The sequence below is a fragment of the Triticum dicoccoides genome, chromosome 2B (assembly GCF_002162155.2).
Source record: "Triticum dicoccoides isolate Atlit2015 ecotype Zavitan chromosome 2B, WEW_v2.0, whole genome shotgun sequence".
Classification (NCBI taxonomy): Eukaryota; Viridiplantae; Streptophyta; class Magnoliopsida; order Poales; family Poaceae; genus Triticum; species Triticum dicoccoides.
In genome coordinates, this window is record NC_041383.1 from 473,321,085 (window position 1) to 473,340,260 (window position 19,176).

Here is a 19,176-nt window from a genome sequence, read left to right on the forward strand (position 1 = left end):
ACTGAGTTGGAAATTCAATCACACTTGGAGATTAATTGTGTGCAGCAAAGTGATCTGTAGCACCATAATATGATAGCTTTGATAGTAGTGGTAGCAGCAACAGTAACGATAGCAGTGATAGTAATACTTTTGTAGAAGTAATGATAGTAACAACAGCAGTAGTAACTTAGCAAGATCAATATGTAGGAAAATCGTAGGCATTGGATCAACGATTTGTTGGATTATATTCATCATATAACAATCATAACCTAGGGCGATGCGGCACTAGCTCCAGTTCATAAATATAATGTACGCATGTAGTCCGTAAATAGTCATACATGCTTATGGAAAGAACTTGCATGACATCTTTTGTCCTACCCTCCCGTTGCAGCAGGGTCCTATTGGAAACTAAGGGATATTAAGGCCTCCTTTTAATAGAGAACCGGAACAAAGCATTAACACACGGTGAATACATGAAATCCTCAAACTATGGTCATCACCGGGAAGTGTCCCTACTATTGTCACTCGGGGGTTGCCGGCTCATAACATGTAGTAGGGTACTATAAATTGCAAGGTCGAATCTAGAACATAGATCTAATGATGATAACATAAATGGTTCAGAACTGAAATCATGGCACCCGGGCCCAAAGTGACAAGCTTTAAGCATGGTAAAGTCATAGCAACATCAATCTCAGAACATAATGGATACTAGGGATCAAGCCCTAACAAAACTAACTCGATTACATGATGAATCTCATCCAACTTCCCACCGACCAGCGACCCTATGAAGGAATTATTAACTCCCAATGGGGAGCATCATGGAATTGGCGATGGAGAAGGGTTGGTGATAATGAAGATCGAAGATCCCCCTCTCCGAAGCCCCAAACGGACTCCGGATCTGGCCTCCCGATGAAGAACAAGAGGTGGCGGCGGCTCCGTCTCGTGAAACGCGATAATTATTCCTCCCTGATTTTTTTCTGGAAATATGTGATTTTATAGCATTGGTTTAAGGGTCTACGAGGCATCCAGGTGGGGACAACCCACCTAGGCGCGCCTGGAGGGGGCGCCATGGTGGGTTGTGCCTACCCAGATGCCCCCCTCCTGTGGTTCTTGGCTCTAGAAATTATCTTTATTCGTATAAAAATTCCTCGCAAAGTTTCGTTCCAATCCGAGAACTTTTATTTCTGCACAAAAACAACACCATGGCAGTTATGCTAAAAACAGCGTCAGTCCGGGTTAGTTTCATTCAAATCATGCAAATTAGAGTCCAAAACATGAGGAAAATCATTAGTAAAAGTAGATACAACGGAGATGTATCACAGAGTCATCCACCTCTTCAACCCCTGGGTACAACAATGACAGGATACGCTGGAGTTCTTCGTCGAGGTCTGTGCTCGCCGCCATTGACGAATCGGGGGCTTCGAACTCAGGCTGTGCCAATACCAGCGCCAGGAGGCTTAAAGATGGTAGCGGGGCTTCCGCTTAGACACCAAAGGAAGGGAGGGGCCCCATGGTCTGGAGCAGTACCTTCTCCTTAATCACGGCCCCTGACCCAGATGTTCCGTCGAGGTTTTCTTCAAACTTCATTAGGGGACCCAAAGCACCCCCGGTAGCCTGACCTTGCTCCTATGTGGCGGTGGTCTTGGTGGCATCAACCATGGCATCCTTCCCAATATTGGCCACCTCCTCGAGCAAGTCCAGATCTTCGCTCAAAGGGGCTGCAAGTAGATTTAACAATCAATAGCAGAGGTATAAAATCACTTGGCAAAACAAGAGAGCAAAGCAAGGCGATAAGATAGGAGGGAGGACGGAAGGGATACCCGAAGAGGTCTGCCGGGTGGAAGCTTCAATTTCCCCGACATCGTTGGCTGCCGGTACAAGGCGAGACATTTATGTGGTGACCCTTCGCGATGATCCATCAACTATCAGCGGGCGGAGTGGGGCCCTCTTGGAGAGGCTTATCTTGGGTGGCTCCTATCCCTCCTTGGACATCAATAGAGGGGAGCCATTCACCATCACCCCCAGTAGGCGGAATCTCTTTTGTACCCTCGGGCCGGGGGCTGAGCTGGGGGCTGAGTGTCGGGGCGCTCGTGCCGCTCCCTGTCGGGCTCGACTCCCCCGCCGATGTCGATGGTCCCACCGCCTGCGTTGCTTGGTCCGATGGACAAGGGTCTCCGTCTCCTCCTCCTCCATGTAGACAACACCTATAGCGACCGGACCTCAAATGGCCAAGTCTCTATGCATCAGTGTCATCCCTGGATCGGTAATGCTGACACGCACAATACTCAAGGAATTATAATAGAGTTTTAATCACACACTTATTATATCGAGTCCTCATAATGAGTATGATTACATAAATAAATCATGGCTGAAGGCCATCTAAACTAGATAACTGCGGAAGCTTCGATAGTAAATGAGTCCATCAACTCCAACGGCATAGCTGAGTGCAAAACAATGACCTATCGCACCTTATTCATCGTCTGAGTAGTCTGCAACATAAGACATTGCTGCCCGAAATGGGCCAGCACATGAAATGGGCCAGCACTGTAAAGCAATGATAATGCAAGAACTATGTCTACATGCAATATTTGGCTGGTGGAGGCTGTAAGTTTCAGGATTTTGCATAAAGCTAGTTTTTCCCTACAACAAAGGAATAATTTTTTAACTACTCCCATGTTGCCCATTATTTGTGAAGGTAACCCAACTCAAATCCCAATTAAAAGTATCATCATTAACCCATCATCATAATTAATTAGAGTAACGTGATGAGATCACATCAATAGATTCAAAAACCAGATACTCAAGATGTCCATAACCGGGGACACGACTAACCATGATTAGTTTATACACACTGCAGAGGTTTGCGCACTTTTCCCCACAAGACTCGACCGCATCCATGATTGGATGTTCGAGACATAGCCTTTCTGAAGCATTAACTCTCTACTCTGGGTAGACAGTACCACCTACATCCCTCTACATCTGCTAGTCTACCTCTTCAAGAGCTCACGCAACTTACTCAACTATGCCAGAGCCCATAATGGCTTGTGGCTGCACATGGAAGTTTCTAGCATTAATAATCTTATGATCCCTTTGAGCCTGGGTGGCATTCCATAGGATAATCACACGGGTACTCCGAGATTTCCAAAAAAAGGCAATACTGGGTTCCCCAGGTGCCTCAACCAACCCACCCAGATGTATATTAAAGTTGCCACCTTAATGTTATCCATGATTAAATAACTCTCAAACTTCCATGTGTGAATCACGATCCAATCCCCATCTACGAGCATGGCTAAGCAATAATAAGCATAATGTATATTCCCGGGGTGATCAAAAGGTATTAGGTTCCTACATTAAGCACTACAACCAAAACCACATGTTCCCAATCCTACAATGCAATTATTTGTGGGTCAATAGTAATGCATAGTAAAAACTAGGTATAAAAGAGTATGATCAAAGTGTAACTTTCCTTGCTGACAATCTGCAAACTCTAGAGATTCGTAGTAACAAGCTTCACACTCTGGGTAATCTAGCGTAGACAAACAATAGCATACATAAGCAATCATTCAAACTAAACACGAGAGAAACCGAGAAAAGATCCAAATCGAACATGAAACAAGCAAACGGCTCAAACTAACAAGAGTAAAAACCTCACATCAATATTATCATGTAAATTAGATCTTAGCAGTAGGTACATGTCATTAGCTACGATTTGCAAAAAGATTCTACTCAAACGGAGCAACGAAACTCAAAATACGAACGAAACAAGATCGTTTACTAATCTGGACTAAAGTCCAATTATACAGTACCAAAATCATGTTCAAGTTGGTTAACTGGAAAGAGAGGTTCGAGATGAAGATTTTGGCGTTGGTTTCATCTAATTTGGATAAACGAGTAAAAAGTTATACTAGTTTAAAGACCAGGGGCTGAATCGCGATAAGAATAATCGCAGATAAGTCCCTGGCCGAAAATAAACTAAAAAGAAAAAGACTAACGAACGAACGTTCGCTGTCTGAACTAATTAGGCAAATAACGTTCATTAAAACGAACGAACGGACAAACGTCCGCTAATTAACTTAATCGATCGAAGAAAAACCGATCTAGAAAAATAAACCGCAAAACTTTAAAAAAACCGAGGTTAACTGAGGAAAACCGACCAGTCAACGGCGGGGTCAACGGTGGCGGTGGTCGCGGTGGCATCGGCGCCGGGCGCGCGGGGCAGTGGGGTGGCGGCGGCGGCGACGGCGGCGTCCGGCATGGGCGGGGGTGCTCGGTAGCGGCGGCGGGAGGCGAAGGCGGGCGACTTTGGCTTTGGCTTGGGGTCCCAGGGGGCCCGAGCTGCTTTTAAAGGGCGGGAGGCGGCTTGGAGGAGGGGGCACGGCGGCGACGGTGTCCGGCTCGGACAAGGAGTCCGACGGCGGCATGCTCCCGCGCGGGGAAAGGCGGCGGTGGCCCAGCTCGGCTGGGCCTCGGCCTAGTCGGGCGGAAACTTTTTTTAAAATAAATTTCGCTCGAAGAGAAAATCCTTATAAAATATAAAAAAATTCTAAAAATGCCAAAAGCAATTTTCACCGTCTAAATAAAAAATTTAGAACGAGGTGAACATTTTTCTAGCCTAAAAAGTCAATTTTAAAAATGCATATTTTTCTAATTCAAATAAAATAGCAAATAAAACACCAGAAAAATCATAATTTGATTTTAAAATTCTTTCTCCAATATTTCTCTTAATTCGAAGAAGTCATATTATCTTCTCTCTTTTATTTTAAATATTGGAAATAATTGGAGAGAAAAATAATAAAATCAAATTGATCCCTTCTTCAAATTTGAATTAAATTCAAATATGATTTTGCGAAACCTCCAACTCTCTCTGTGGGTCCTTGAGTTGCTTAAGATTTCTAGGATCTCAACCAAATGCAAGAATAAAACATGATATGCATATGATGATCTATGCATAACATCTGAATTGAAAAATTGGGATGTTACAACACCAAGCATTATCAGTCAGCAGATGCAAGCAAATTTATTAAAGGCAGAACAAGGAGAAGAGAGAAGGATATATCAATCTCCCTTACTCTTCATTAATGAGCATGGAGTTCATCTCAGAGTCTATGGGCGGAGAGGGCGCCTTGCTCCTCTTTTGTGGTGGAGGTGCGGAGCTCCCTGGTAACCTCAGGCCCTGCCGGGGCATGGGAGGCTCTGATGAAGATGAGCTCGACGAAGAGCTCGAGATCGATTGGGTGCTGGAGTATCCTTCCTTGGTTGCCTGTTGCTTGGTAGGGAGGACCCTAGCCCTGAAGAGCCGAGGAGAGTGTCGGCGTGCAGCCTCAAGAATGCTGACCTTGGAGGCGACATCCTTCGCCCTCTTGGCGGCAGGCGCATGATTGGAGACTGCCGCTCCCTGGCTAGTTTCCCGCTTGCGTGGACACGGCTCCAAGATTGGCTCGGGGGCTTGAGGGCCTTCAACGAGCCATTCCTCTCCAAGTACCTCCACTTCCTTAGCCACATCTCCCTCTAAGGTCTCTGTCATTGCGGCATACAGAGCCTCCATCCCGGAAGGCCCGTCCCCTGCAAGCTCTCCCCCGTCACGCCCTTCCCAGGCAACCTCTTCCGATACTTGCGTCTCACTCTTGCCGTGGGAAGAACCCTCATATCCATCTTTCCCCTTTCCCTTTGCTGCCTTCCCGCCTTTCGCCGCTGCTGCACCTCGGGCCGCCGTGTCCTCCTCGATCCGCTTCTTGATATACGCCACCTCTACCAAGGAGGTGCCCTTGTACATCATAGTTTCCACCTTAGTGGGTCTTTCCACTAAGAAGAAGACCATGCCAGATCTTCATCAAAAGTGGGCAACTTCCAGTCACCAACTTCATCGGCGTCGCACTAGGGCATCCACTGCAAGATCTGGCTCCTTGCAGAGTTGATGTTTAGTGGGATGATGCTTGCCGGCAGCTTGAACAGCCCAATGTGGCCAATAGCTGCTTGCACAATCAAGCATGGCCATAAACTGTTAGGTTGTTGGCCAAGCCAGGAAGCAGTCTCATCCTATTTGTCGCATCTCCATACTCACAGGAGAATCTGTCCCTCTTCTACAAAGGGGCTATGCAGAGAAGGAAGAAATCTGCCCCCACGTGCTCGATGGTCAGCCCGGCAGCCTTCAGGTGAATGATCCTGTTTATTGCTAGGTAGAACCTGTCCTCAGTAAGGCCAAATGCCCTCCAATCATTGTCCCACTTGAGGCATTCCGTCCGTGACTGGCAGAACTCGCGGGCTTCCTCATCCAGAATCCAGCACCAATCCCCTCTCCACTCCTCCCACCTGCTGTGTTGCTGGCCAGAAATGTAATCCAAGTTTTGCTTCGGCATGATCCACGGCATCTAGCTGATGTTCCTGGAGCGGTGGTTCTTGTTCTCCACCCATGGAACAAAATAGTGCCTGAACAAATCAACATTGGGGGTCATCCAACAAAATTCTCGCACAAATGGGCGAAGATCGCCATACACACCATTGCATTAGGCATGAAATCCAAGAGGTGGAATCCATAGACCGCCATCATCGCCTTGAAGAAATCCGAGAAGGGTGGGCAGAGGCCGCAGATGAAATACGCGCAGAAGAATTTGTATGAATCTGGCGGGTCCTCTTCCCCCTTCGCCAGAATCTTGGGAGCGCCATGCCCCTCCGGGACCTCTCTCCCCCACAAGTAATCGTACCTTTCCTGCAACATGTTCCCGTCCAGTTGCGAAGGGTAGAAGACGACGTCTCCCATTCGCTTCGTATCCAGCTCCAGCACCCTCTCGCTCCCTTCGGCGGCTGCCTCCTTCGTGGCGGCCATCGGCTTTCCTCTGGTCGTAGCCTTCTTCCCCATCTTCCCTAATTGCGATGGATGAGCGGGAATGAGATTAGGAAGGAGGGCGGCGGTGGGCGTGGGCGGATAAAGGAACGATTGTTTGGCTTGCGGAGGAAGATGATGGGGAGCGAGGTGAGCGACGAATGGGCAGTACCCTTCCGCGTTTTTCCCTCTTAAGGGAAACGACATGAGGGAGTACGCGGATCTTCAGAAAAGTTACCGTTTCGCATTAATTGTTGCGATCCCACTACCCCATGATCCGTGGTAAATACGCGAAGTGGACGTTGGATTGGCCAGTTATCGAGGCAAATCGCTGCAAACACAATGCTTTTCCGCCACGTGTCCGTGCACTGTTTGTGGCCTAACATACGTGCCTAGCGACATGTATGGCTCAGGCCCGGGGGCTTATGTCGGGGTACATAAACAGGGGTATATGTTTCCCCCTGACTTGTGCACGAACAACATAGCCCACATGCACAAAGACAGAGATTGCAGCACCAAGATCGGACCAATTAAGGAGGATCGACTCCTTTGGAAGATTAAAGTACAGATCAAGAAGGCCAAGACAAGCCAGAGAAGCGAGATAACACCAAGGAAAGAACCTCCCTTGCCGGGCAGGCGGGCCTGGTGGGGTTGGGTTTCCCCCAGAAGCATATTTCTAGATCGTCTCGGCAAGCCTTGCCGGGGCTTACGGAGTCCAACTACTCCACCGCTCCACCTCACAAGCGATGCAAGTCACAGATCAGTGCGGTGTCAAGCCCCAAGATGACTAAGTGGCTGCTTTTCGTCACATGGTAGCCACTTTCTACAGAAACACCTCTATATGACACCCGTCCTGGGACGTGTCAAGCAAGCAGGTGCAAAGCTGCAAAATAGCCCGACAAGGGCTATTGGGCACGCTGTGATGTGACACTAGATGGCGCATTTAATGCGCTCTGTCAGCCTGCAGAGTTAGGTATGATATAATTGTTTGCTATCTAATCAGTATGCAAAGACTGGTTTGCCACTGTGGTAACCCCTTGGTCTATAAAAGGAGGCCCATGGCAAACTTAAAAAGGGTTCGGTCCATGAGGTTGCCAAGCTCATGCCCTCACATACACGTACGCACATAGCCACTTCGCCCGAGGCAACCCTGCCGGGCAAAGTGCGTTGCATCCACAACCACCTTTTCCACCATCAATCCACCAAAGCAGGAGTAGAGTTTTACGCCTCATGGCGGCCCGAACTTGGGTAAAATTGCATGTGTGATCTCTGTCGCGCTGCGTGACACTTCTCTACTCTTTGTGCAACGTGCCCATCCCCTCACCAAACCAAAAGGGTCTCGTAGGCCCATAGGTGGTCGTGGTTTCCCGTGACACATGGCTTGTGATTGTATGGGTGAGGGTGAGTAAACTTTTCATTTCCGCATGGGAACCGCCAATAATGTGTTTAGCATGGAAGATATTGAGTGCGTTAGTCATGACGTTGACAGGAAAGGCAATCCACTGAAAATGTATCCATCTCTGTTTTAAGCAATGAGCTCTGGCACTTTTGCATATCCATGCTTCCCTCTACGAAGGTATTATATTTTACTTTTTCTATTAATTTTATTTTTGTTGAGTCAATTTCTTATTCCAACCTATTCTTTAGTTAGCAAGCATCATGTGGTGGGGAAAGATCCAGGCACATATATCTATTCAAATATATTTCATCATGAATTATTATTGTTGATAATTATCTCTATGATAAATGAGTTGGGAGGTGAAACATTAAGCCCCTTATCTCTCTCTGTGTTTGATGGATGCTACTTGTTCTAAAAATATGTGTTGAGTACCAGCAATCATAGAAGACTAACAATTGAGTATGCGGAGCTCTTACTTAGACTTTGCTAAAAATAAGATGCATTAAAATTGTTTGGTGACTAAGAATATAGGTTGTTAAGTTTGGGAAACACATTTAGTCAGTCGTCTGATCCCCTTCAATTGTCAAACTAGTGCTCCTCCATCGATTTCATTTTCATCACATGATCAAGAGGCTCCAACAATATAGTGTTCCAACAACCCGTTATTCCCGCACAAAAATCACAGACACGATCCCCTCTAATCCCGCACCTTCCTTCCCATTGCATCAGTTTCCTCCTAAACCAAAGTAAATATTATCCTTCTCCATCGCGCTGCCAACGACTGTGCCTCCCTGTCGTTCTAAACTTCTCCACCTCTACTCGTCCAGCATGACTACCAGCTTCACTGGTGCTACTGCTACGCCGCCGATGATGTAGGTGGAGATGTCGCCGTCTTGCTGGTGCTGGTGCTGGTGAGGTGTGCAAGAGCCCAACATCATGGCAGGTCTCATCTCGATAATTTGAATATTATCAAAGATGGGGCTAGGAGCTTGACAAGGAGGTGGCCACTGATCGGATCTCCCCTGCGTATTGGCCCTTGCTCTATCGCTGCTCTATAAGTGACACTCTTGCATGCTGCTACTAGTGGACTCAACACCATCATGACCTCGCTATGCGCTCCTCCCCTCTGATGCTTCCTATCAAAGATGCATGGATGGACTATGCATGTGAGAGTGGAATACCATGCTTCGTCGTCACGGATGCAATGCTTCAGTTTTCTTTATTTCCTGGGTTCTATGTATTAGGTTTCCCAGTAGCATGTGATTCCTTTGGTTTAGTTCAGCATATGCGCTTCTCTATCATATGTGGCATGCTTTTGTCGTATGTTCAATATGTTTCCAAGTATCCTACATGTTTATGGCAATGCTTCGGTACTATTATGTTTCTGCATCAAAAACTAACAAACTATGTTTCATTGGCTCACTAGGACATAAAATGCATCAGTTGGAAGCAAAAAAAATGAACGCGCAATTGGAAGCAATCTATGTTTCTGCTTCAATAATTATATCAGTTTATCTTGGAAGCATTCTCACGGTCAACAGAAGCAAAATATATGTTCTTTGAACTTGGAAGAAATGTTGATAGGAAGCAATGTTGATACAAAGGAAAAAAAATCAATGGAAGCACAATCTAATATCGTACCAAAACAGTTTGTGTTCATTCAAGGCAAATAAATTCCATGGTAGAAACAAAAAGTAGATTGGAATAATTTTGTTGGAAGAAATCTCAATATCACATGGAAAGTTGGAAACAACATATTCTTGGTAGGAAGCAGAATTATTTTACACTGGAAATAAATCTCACTCGTTGGAAACAAAATATCTCCCTATTGGAAGAAAAATGCAGGGCACGCGATAGCAGTTAGATCTAGAGAGATTTACGGGATTTGTTATTATGAAATAAATTGTCATTAATAGATTGTTGCATGCAAACTAACGAAGCACCTTTTATTGCGTATTATACGTTCGAGATCAAACAAATCGTATGGTGCATAAATAGTCCGATGGGAAGCTAAGAATCAGACGTTTAATTCCTAGTGGTTCCCATTAAGTTTCAAGAGAATCTATTGTTTGAAACATAACATGTGAATTGATTGCTACTTAGCATAATGAGTTTTATAAGAAAGAGTTGATGCTTATGATGCTAGATAAGTATTTGGAATTATCATTGATCAAACGTATGCAGTATACTAGCATTCACACTTCATAAATTATCTCTTTTATCATTTATCTACTCGAGGAGAGTAGGAATTAAGGTTGGGGATGCTGATACGTCTCCAATATATCTATAATTTATGAAGTATTCATGCCATGTTTAAAACAATTTTATATGTTTTTGGTGCACTTTTATATGATTTAAATTTAACTAACCCAGACTGACGTTGTTTTCAGTAGAACTACCGTGGTGTTATTTTTTGTGCAGAAATAAAAGTTCTCGGATTGGGATAAAAATTTACGGTGATTTTTATGGACAAAAAGAGACCTCCCAAGCTTCATGGTAGGACCAGAAGACACACAAGGGCATGCCTACCTAGATTCTGTACCAAAGCGATCTCATCTGGAGGCCTTCTCTTCCACCCTGGTGTGAAACCGACGCCAAAAGTTTCTATAAATATAGAAAACCCTAGAAAGAAACCAAGAACTTCCACTCTGCCGCACAAGCCTCTGTACCGAAGCGATCTCATCTGGAGGCCTTCTCTGCCACCCTTCCGGAGGGGGAAATCATCGCCAGAGGCCATCTTCATCATCCCTGTAGTGTCCATGACAAGGAGGGTATGTACCAATAGCTATGTGTTTGATCTCCCTCTCTCTCGTGTTCTTGATCCGACACGATTTTGATGTAACCATGGGCTTTGTTAATATAGTCAGATCATATAGTGTTTTTGCCTCTCTATCTTCTTGTGATGAATTGAGTCTTGCTCTTTTAGGTTTCGTTATGTTGTATTGAATATTGGATTGGAGATCACTTGATGTATGTCTTGCATGTGAATACCTACGGTGACAATGGGGTGTTTTATTGAGTTACTTGGTGTGTGTTTTGGTATTCAAGTTGTGGATCCCGTGGGGATATTAGGGTAATCTAGGCACATAGGTTGATACACGTTTTCGTCCTACTTTCTCCGATAGAAACATTGGAGTGATTCTTTGTCACACGTTGAGGGATAGTTATATGATTCAATTATGATAGCACTATTGAGAGATTGCACTAGTGAAAAGTATGAACCCTAGGCCTTGTGTCTAAGCATTGCAATACCGTGTGTGCTCCGTTTTATCACTTGCTACCTTGCTATTTTATATTTTCAGATCAGAAAGACCTATATCTACTATGCATACTACATTTGTATCACCATCTCTTCGCCGAACTAGTGCACCTATACAATTTACCATTGTATTGGTGTGTTTGGGACACAAGAGATTTCTTCAATTTGCTTGCAAGGTTGTTTGAGAGAGACCATCTTCCTCCTATGCCTCCCACAGATTGATTAACCTGAGGTCATCCACTTGAGGGAAATTTGTTGTTGTCCTATAAAACTCTGCACTTGGAGGCCCAACAATGTCTACAAGAATAAAAGTTGCATAGTAGACATCAGATACCATGGCGAAGGCTCTGGTGGTGGGAGCACACTGCTCGTCGGTTGAGCCTGTGTCTCAGATGCTACCCGGGGGCCATGGCCCATGGCCATGTGGGTGGCGTGGTGTCTGGGGTGCAACGATCAGTGGCGGTGGTCCAGTGTCCAATCCTATGCTGAGGCCGGTGAGTGTTGGCCTGGGTGAAAACCAGTTCTGTCTTCGGTAGGCTGGCAGCAGTGAATTTATCCCCTTCCAGAAGGCGTCGTCGCGGTTCATTACCTGTCGTGTTGACCAAGGGGTAACCCTGATCCTCGGATCGGGCGACAGTGATGCTCTAGTGTCGTAACCTTCTTGAAGGCGCCGCCTTGGAGCTCACAAATTGTCGTATGTGGCTTCGTTCCTTAGTTGTGGTGGTTGTGGACCTCGGTGGCTATTTTAGTTATAGAGGTGGTGTAGTTGCGCTTAGCGCCTATGTATCCAGTCTTGGGTGCATGCGTGTGGTGTGGTGGCCTGTGTTTGTGTCGGATTATTGTTGATGGTTGTTGCTTTATATATAAAGCGGGGAGAAAGCCTTTTTTTGGTAAGTAACCAACAAAGGAACGGTCAAAAAGAGTTTCACACACACAAGAAGCAAAGAGAATAATTGGTTACCAGTAGTTGGTTATTTGCTATGGATGGTCTCCAACAAGGAACACTTGAGCTGAGGATCTTCAAATGGTTGTTTGCATTACATTTTCTAGTATACATATTTTTGCTATGCCCAGTTAGGAGAATATCACAGGGAAACCAACATTTGATGGAAACCGATGAAAACCACACGAAAATGATGTTTTAAAGTTTCAAAAAAGCAAGAAAAAGAGATGTTAAGAGGTGATATTCTATTGCCATGTGAAAATTAAAATTAAAATACATTACTGGACACGTGCCATGATAAAAACAAATTCAGCATTGAATAGGGATGTGAGCTATGAGGAAAACAAATTTAGCATTGAATCATAACGTGTTTCAACTTAGAATTTGGTAGGGCAATAGAACATCACCCTCTTAATATCCCATATTTTTTAGATTGTTTTGAAACTTTCAAACATGGTTTCCAAGTAGTTTTCTTTGCGTGTTGTTTCCATGTGATATCCTTCGAGTTTAATTTTGCCTATTGTGTCTAAATTTTTAATGCTATGCTGTCTACTTTTTTTCTTCATAAATGGAGGATAAACCTCCTGCTCTCTACATTCTCAAAGCCCGAGCCCCGCCTTACACACTTTCCATCCAGGGCCAGATCGACACACAGGCCAGGGGATCCCCCACCATGTGAAGGCTCGAGCCCGCCACCGCCGCTCGCCAAGAGGGCTTTCCATGACGGCCTCGTATGGCAGTGGTGGGAGGGTTTTTCTCTTAAACTATCTTGTATAGTTCACATACCATGTTAATTGTTGTACTAATTCCTACTTCTTCCGTATTTAGGTACGGAGGAAGTACTAAAGGCCAGTTCTTTTGGCGGCTTAGAGAATAAGGTGCCGCTTCCCCAGCTTTTCTCATAAGCCATCTTCCTTATTCATTGGGGCTTCTGAACTAGTTATGGGATAAAAAATTTAGAAGCCAGAACGAATTTAGGGAGCGACTTATTATTTTAAGATGGGGAGAGGCAGCTTATTTTATTCAGCTGCCCAAAAGAACTAGCCCTAATTAGCATGCTACTTGATATTTATTTTCCTCAAACAAGCATATTAATTATTATTATTTAATTGGGACCAGACCTGTTCAATGACTTTTTTTGCGGTAAAACCTCCTATCTATTCATCATCAATCATGATAGTACAACAAATACCAGAAATAGTAAAAAATACATCCAAATTTGTAGTCCACTTAGCGACGACTACAAGCTTTGAGCGAGCCAAAGGCGCGCCGTGATACGTCTCCAACGTATCTATAATTTTTGATTTTTCCATGCTATTATAGTATCATCTTGGATGTTTTATATGCACTTATATATATCATTTTTTTGGACTAACCAATTAACTTAGTGCCAAGTTCTAGTTGCTATTTTTTGTGTGCATATTTTTGGTTTTCTAAGAAATCAATAGCAAAACAAAGTCCAAATGCCAAGAAATTTTTTGATGATTTTTCTAGACATAAGAGACCCTAGAAGCTTCGGGAGGAGGCTAGAAGACGAAGGAGTGGGCCACGAGCCACATGGGTGAGTCCAGGGGGTAGGCGCGCCCATGTGCCTTGTGGACCCCTCGTTCCTCCGTTTAACCTAATTCGAACTCTATACATTCTCTAAAATCAGGAAACCAACAGAGAGCCACCCAAAATACTTTTTCTGTCGCCGCAAGCTTCTGCTCTTGCGATATCCCATATGGAGGCCTTTTCCAGTACTCTGCCGGAGGGGAAATCGATCACATAGGGCCTCTACATCAACCTTGCCGCCCTTTCGATGATGTGTGAGTAGTTCACCATAGACCCGCGGGTCCATAGCTAGTAGCTAGATGGATTGTTCTTCCTCTTTGGTCTTCAATACGATGTTCTCCTCGATGTTCTTGGAGATCTATTCGATGTAATCCTTTTTTGCGGTGTGTTTGTTGTGATCCAGTGAATTATGAGTATATGATCAGATTATCTATCAATATTATTTGAATAATATTTGAATTCTTTTATGCATGATTATTGTAGCTTTGTATCTCTCTCTGATCTATCAGTTTGGTTTGGCCAACTAGATTGATTTATCTTGCAATGGGAGAGGTGCTTTCTGATGGGTTTGATCTTGCGGTGCTTAATCCCAGTGACAGAAAGGGACATGACATGTATTTGTATCATTGCCTGTAAGAAACGATGGGGTTTATTCATATTGATTGGATTTACTTTGTCTACATCATGTCATCTTGCTTAAGGCGTTACCCAGTTCTTTATGAACTTAATACTCTAGAAGCATGCTGATAGCGGTCGATGTGTGGAGTAATAGTAGTAGATGAAAGCATGAGTCGGTCTACTTGTCTCGAACGTGATTCCTATATACATGATTATTGCCTTGGATATCGTCATAACTATGCATTTTTCTATCAATTGCCCAACAGTAATTTGATTACCCACCCTATGCCTTTTGTTCGAGAGAGAAGCCTCTAGTGAAAACTAAACTATGGCCCTCGGGTCTATCTTTATCATATATTAAAATCCAAAAACACCTTGACACAATTTATTTACTTTTGTTTTATTTTGTGTTTTTGTTTATCTATCTACCACTACAAGATTTGATCCTTGCAATTAACCGCCAAGGGATTGACAACCCCTTGTTTGCGTTGGGTGCAAGTATTTGTTATTTTGTGTGTAGGTGCTGTTAATGATGTGTTGCATGGTTCTCCTACTAGATTGATAACCTTGGTTCTTAACTGAGGGAAATACTTATCTCTACCTTACTGCATCATCCTCTCCTATTCAAGGAAATCCCAACGCAGCTCGCAAGTAGCAGCAAGAATTTCTAGCGCTGTTGCCGGGGAGACATCACCAACACCTACCAAGTACCATTGCATAAACTTTATTCTCCTTGCATTTACTTCCATTTGTCATTTGCCTCTCATTTTCACCTCCCCCACTTCTAAAACATTTTCACAAAAACACAAAATCATTTTGCATTTGCCTTTTTGCTTGTTTGCTTGTTTTACCATTATGGCTAGCTCTTCTCCCGATATGCCTTCCCCTCCTTACGTAGGAGAAGATTCAAGAATTTTAAATTTCAAGCATTCTAGTGATGAATCCTTAAAATAAGCTTGGGATAGATTATTGGAAATACAAATAAGAGCTAAGCCTAAGAGTCACATTAAATTGCTCCTTAGAAATTTTTATGTTGGTCTACTTATTGTTCATAGACGTGTCTTGGATTCTATGTTTGAAAATGATTTCCTTGGAAATAATGCCTTTGACACCTATGAAAAGATGAAAAGCGTATTTGGAGAACTGAAAGTTGAAACTATTGAACCTACCATTCTACTAAGCTATCGTCAAACTGGGATAATAAAATAAACTAAAACTAGTATGGATTCGAACTTTTGAGTGATATTTAATCTTGCTTCTAAATTAAATAGTAACGTGGCGTCACAAAATAGGAGATTTGGTGCTTTAGAACAAAAGGTTGGTCTTTGCGTTTCAAAATAAAAAAAACTTAGCAGCAAGCTTGACCATATAGTTCATATTATTGATAATGACAAAGAGGGTGAAATAGGAGTTGCTAGGGCCATTAATACTAAGGATGATAAAACTTGAAACTCTGCATTACGCCTAACTAGGGGGTAAATAATAGCGCTTGTTGGGAGGCAACCCCATAGCTATCTTTATTTTTCTTGTTCATTTCCTGTTTTTTGGTGTGCACACAATTATTATACTGTTATGGTTGTGTTTTTGTGTTTAAATTAGTTTTTGTGCCAAGTAAAGCCTTTGGGATGATTTGTATTATGGTTGTTTTGATTCCGTGAGAAAACAAAAACTTTATGCCTACTAGCAGAATTGTTGACATTCACTGGAACATGAAAAATTTCTAATTTTTTTTACAGATGATTGATATACAAATTTCCACGTTGTCCTAATTTTTCAGAATGTTTGGAGTTACAGAAGTATGGTCATTGTTCGAATCATTATGGACTGTTCTATTTTGGACAGATTCTATTTTCATTACATTGTTTAATTGTTTTGATGAGTCTATAGATTGTATCGGGGGGTATAAGTCATGGTGAAGTTAGAATGCAGTAGGTATTATTCCATAATAAAATATGAATGGGTTTACAATAGTGACTAAAGTGGTGACTTCCTTATTATAGTAACAGATCTCACGAGTTTTCTGTTGAGTTTTGTGTGCTAAAGTTTTTCAACTTTTGAGTGAGATCATGATGGATGAAGGAATAAGGAGTGGCAAGAGCCTAATCTTGGGGATGCCAAAGGAACCCCAAGGTAATATTCAAGAACACCTAGGCATCTAAGTTTGGGGATGCCCCGGAAGGCATCCCCTCTTTCTTCTACCAAATATTGGTAAATTACTTGGAGCTATATTTTTATTCATCACATGATATGATATTTGTTTGGAGAGTCGTGTATTATACGAGTCTTTGCTTTGTTTGCTTTTTAGTTTGCCACAATCATCTTTGCTGGACACACCTTTTCGAGAAGGACACACATTATTCGTGATTTGTTGTAATACTCTTTGTGCTTCACTTATATCTTTTGAGCTAGGCAATTGCTCTAGTGCTTCACTTATATCTTTTAGAGCATGGTGGTGGTTATATTTTAAAGAAATATTTGCACTCTCATGCTTTACTTATATCATTTTGAGAGTTGATAATAGTAATGCCAATATGTACAAGTTATGAATTTGGTCCTAACACTACTGCAGGATGCTGCTAATGCGACACTACGATCAGAAATCCATTCATGAAACTGTGTGCAATGCATTAATCGCAAACGATGGTGTAAAAGAACCGTCAAAAAAGGTGCAAAACGTTTGCGATGATGAATGCATCAAACACGGTTCAGATTTTTGTAGCGTGTGCGATTTAGGGCATACGGTTTAGTTCAATTAACTATTTGCGATGAGGGTGAAAAAAAGAAACGGGCTGCCAGACGAAGGCGTGTGCGATGTAGAGCATACGGTTCACTCAGATGAACTATTTGCGATTGATGAATTCATCGCTGACGGGTTACCTAGTGCGGTCTGTGTGTGTTGTGGTATGCTTTGTCTGCAGAACATCTATGCTCTATGTACAGAAGAACAACATATATATACTTTTAGCATGACATGATTGCAATACCAAATTAAACATCCAATTATGTTATATAACAAATACCATAAATAGTGCAAGGTGCAAATTCAAATATTACAATGCCCAAATTCAAACATTGCAAACATCGACATTTCTGCAAAGGGATCAGCTGCTGACAAGTCATGTATGGGTTTGACACAATGACTTCCAATTGCTCTGCCATATGCTCTTCCAAAACGAAGTTTAGCTTTTTTTGGAGCCTCTTCCATTCTGTAGTACCTGCTGGCTCTGATCAACATAGCATTCATCTTTCCTAATTAAATGTGTGTTCAACCTTAGTACCCTCAGCACCTTTGCTCTGGCAAGAAAGAACCTGGCGAGTGTAATCTCCGGTAAGGTCCCTTGGTTGGAGTTCAAAGTAATATTTGAGAGATGCAGATCCAGGCATTCAATGTGATTGTCGTTATAAACATTATCCACCCCGGGCCTATTATTAACTGCAAAAGATGAGAGCGTGTTAGTGCCTACATGCAGTTTTGAACACTATCACGCGCCTATTTGGTTTGTAGGATTTGTAAAATGCACCAACGTGCCATCTTCGATCTGACATGATTAACATGGGCATTTGATTACAATCTAGAAACATGTAGCCTTCTTCACAAGAGGTTGTATTGGATGAAAAATTCCCTAACAAAACTAGTATAGATGAATCCAAAGGAGAAATGCTTACAGATTGTAACCATATGAATCAAGCAACCAATATGTGGTGAGGGGGTGTATGTCCTGAAATCCTCCAAAATTCCATCAGAAATCATAGTACATTATCATTGTAAATTTGGGAAAAGGTGCAAAAAATTGAACTCCCTTATGGTTAACATTTAACAGGAAAGGAACATCACCTTGATATACAACTTCTTCAGGCACGGAAAGCATCTCAGGCAACTGACAACTTGGTCCAGGTTGGGATCGACAAATTCTATTGCTAAGACATTCACCGTGCCCAGAATCTGGGTGAAGCTTTGCTGGATGACAGACGAACATACATCTTCAAAACTAGAAATAATGTTGATATCAAGAAAGAGAGGTACAAGGCGACTGTTGTACCTGAAAGTTGTAGTATTTGACAGATGAGTAGCCCACCATTGCCAATTTCGGCGCAGAAATGACATTGATTCTTGCTGGACCTTGTTGATCAACTACAAGTAATCTCTCAAGTGAAGGTGTGTCCTCAATGACCATATTGTGGTCCAACTTTTGTTATCTCTTGTTGTAGCACCAGCAACACACACAAATAGTCCGGAGAGTCCTGGAGGTGATGTGGAAGGTACTCGACCAATTCATCGCCTGAAGATGAAGGAACTCGAGTGTAGTACAGTCGCGGATCAGGCGCTCCATGTCATCCTTTGGGATGCGGACGGCAACGAGGTCGAGGTGCTTTAGTCGTGGTAGACAAAGAGCGGGCGCGTCATTAAGGGGGGGGGATGATAATTCATGAACTCGGCGAGGCGTAGCGTGGGCGCGAAGCGGAGCACGGACGTTGGTAGCGAGCACATATGCCCATCATTAAAACTAAGCTTCTCGAGCTGATCTATGGCGGGGGATCGGAACCACTCGTCAAGCTTGGCTCGGTGCTTGCCATTGGAACGGAACTTGCCCGTGATAAGGCCT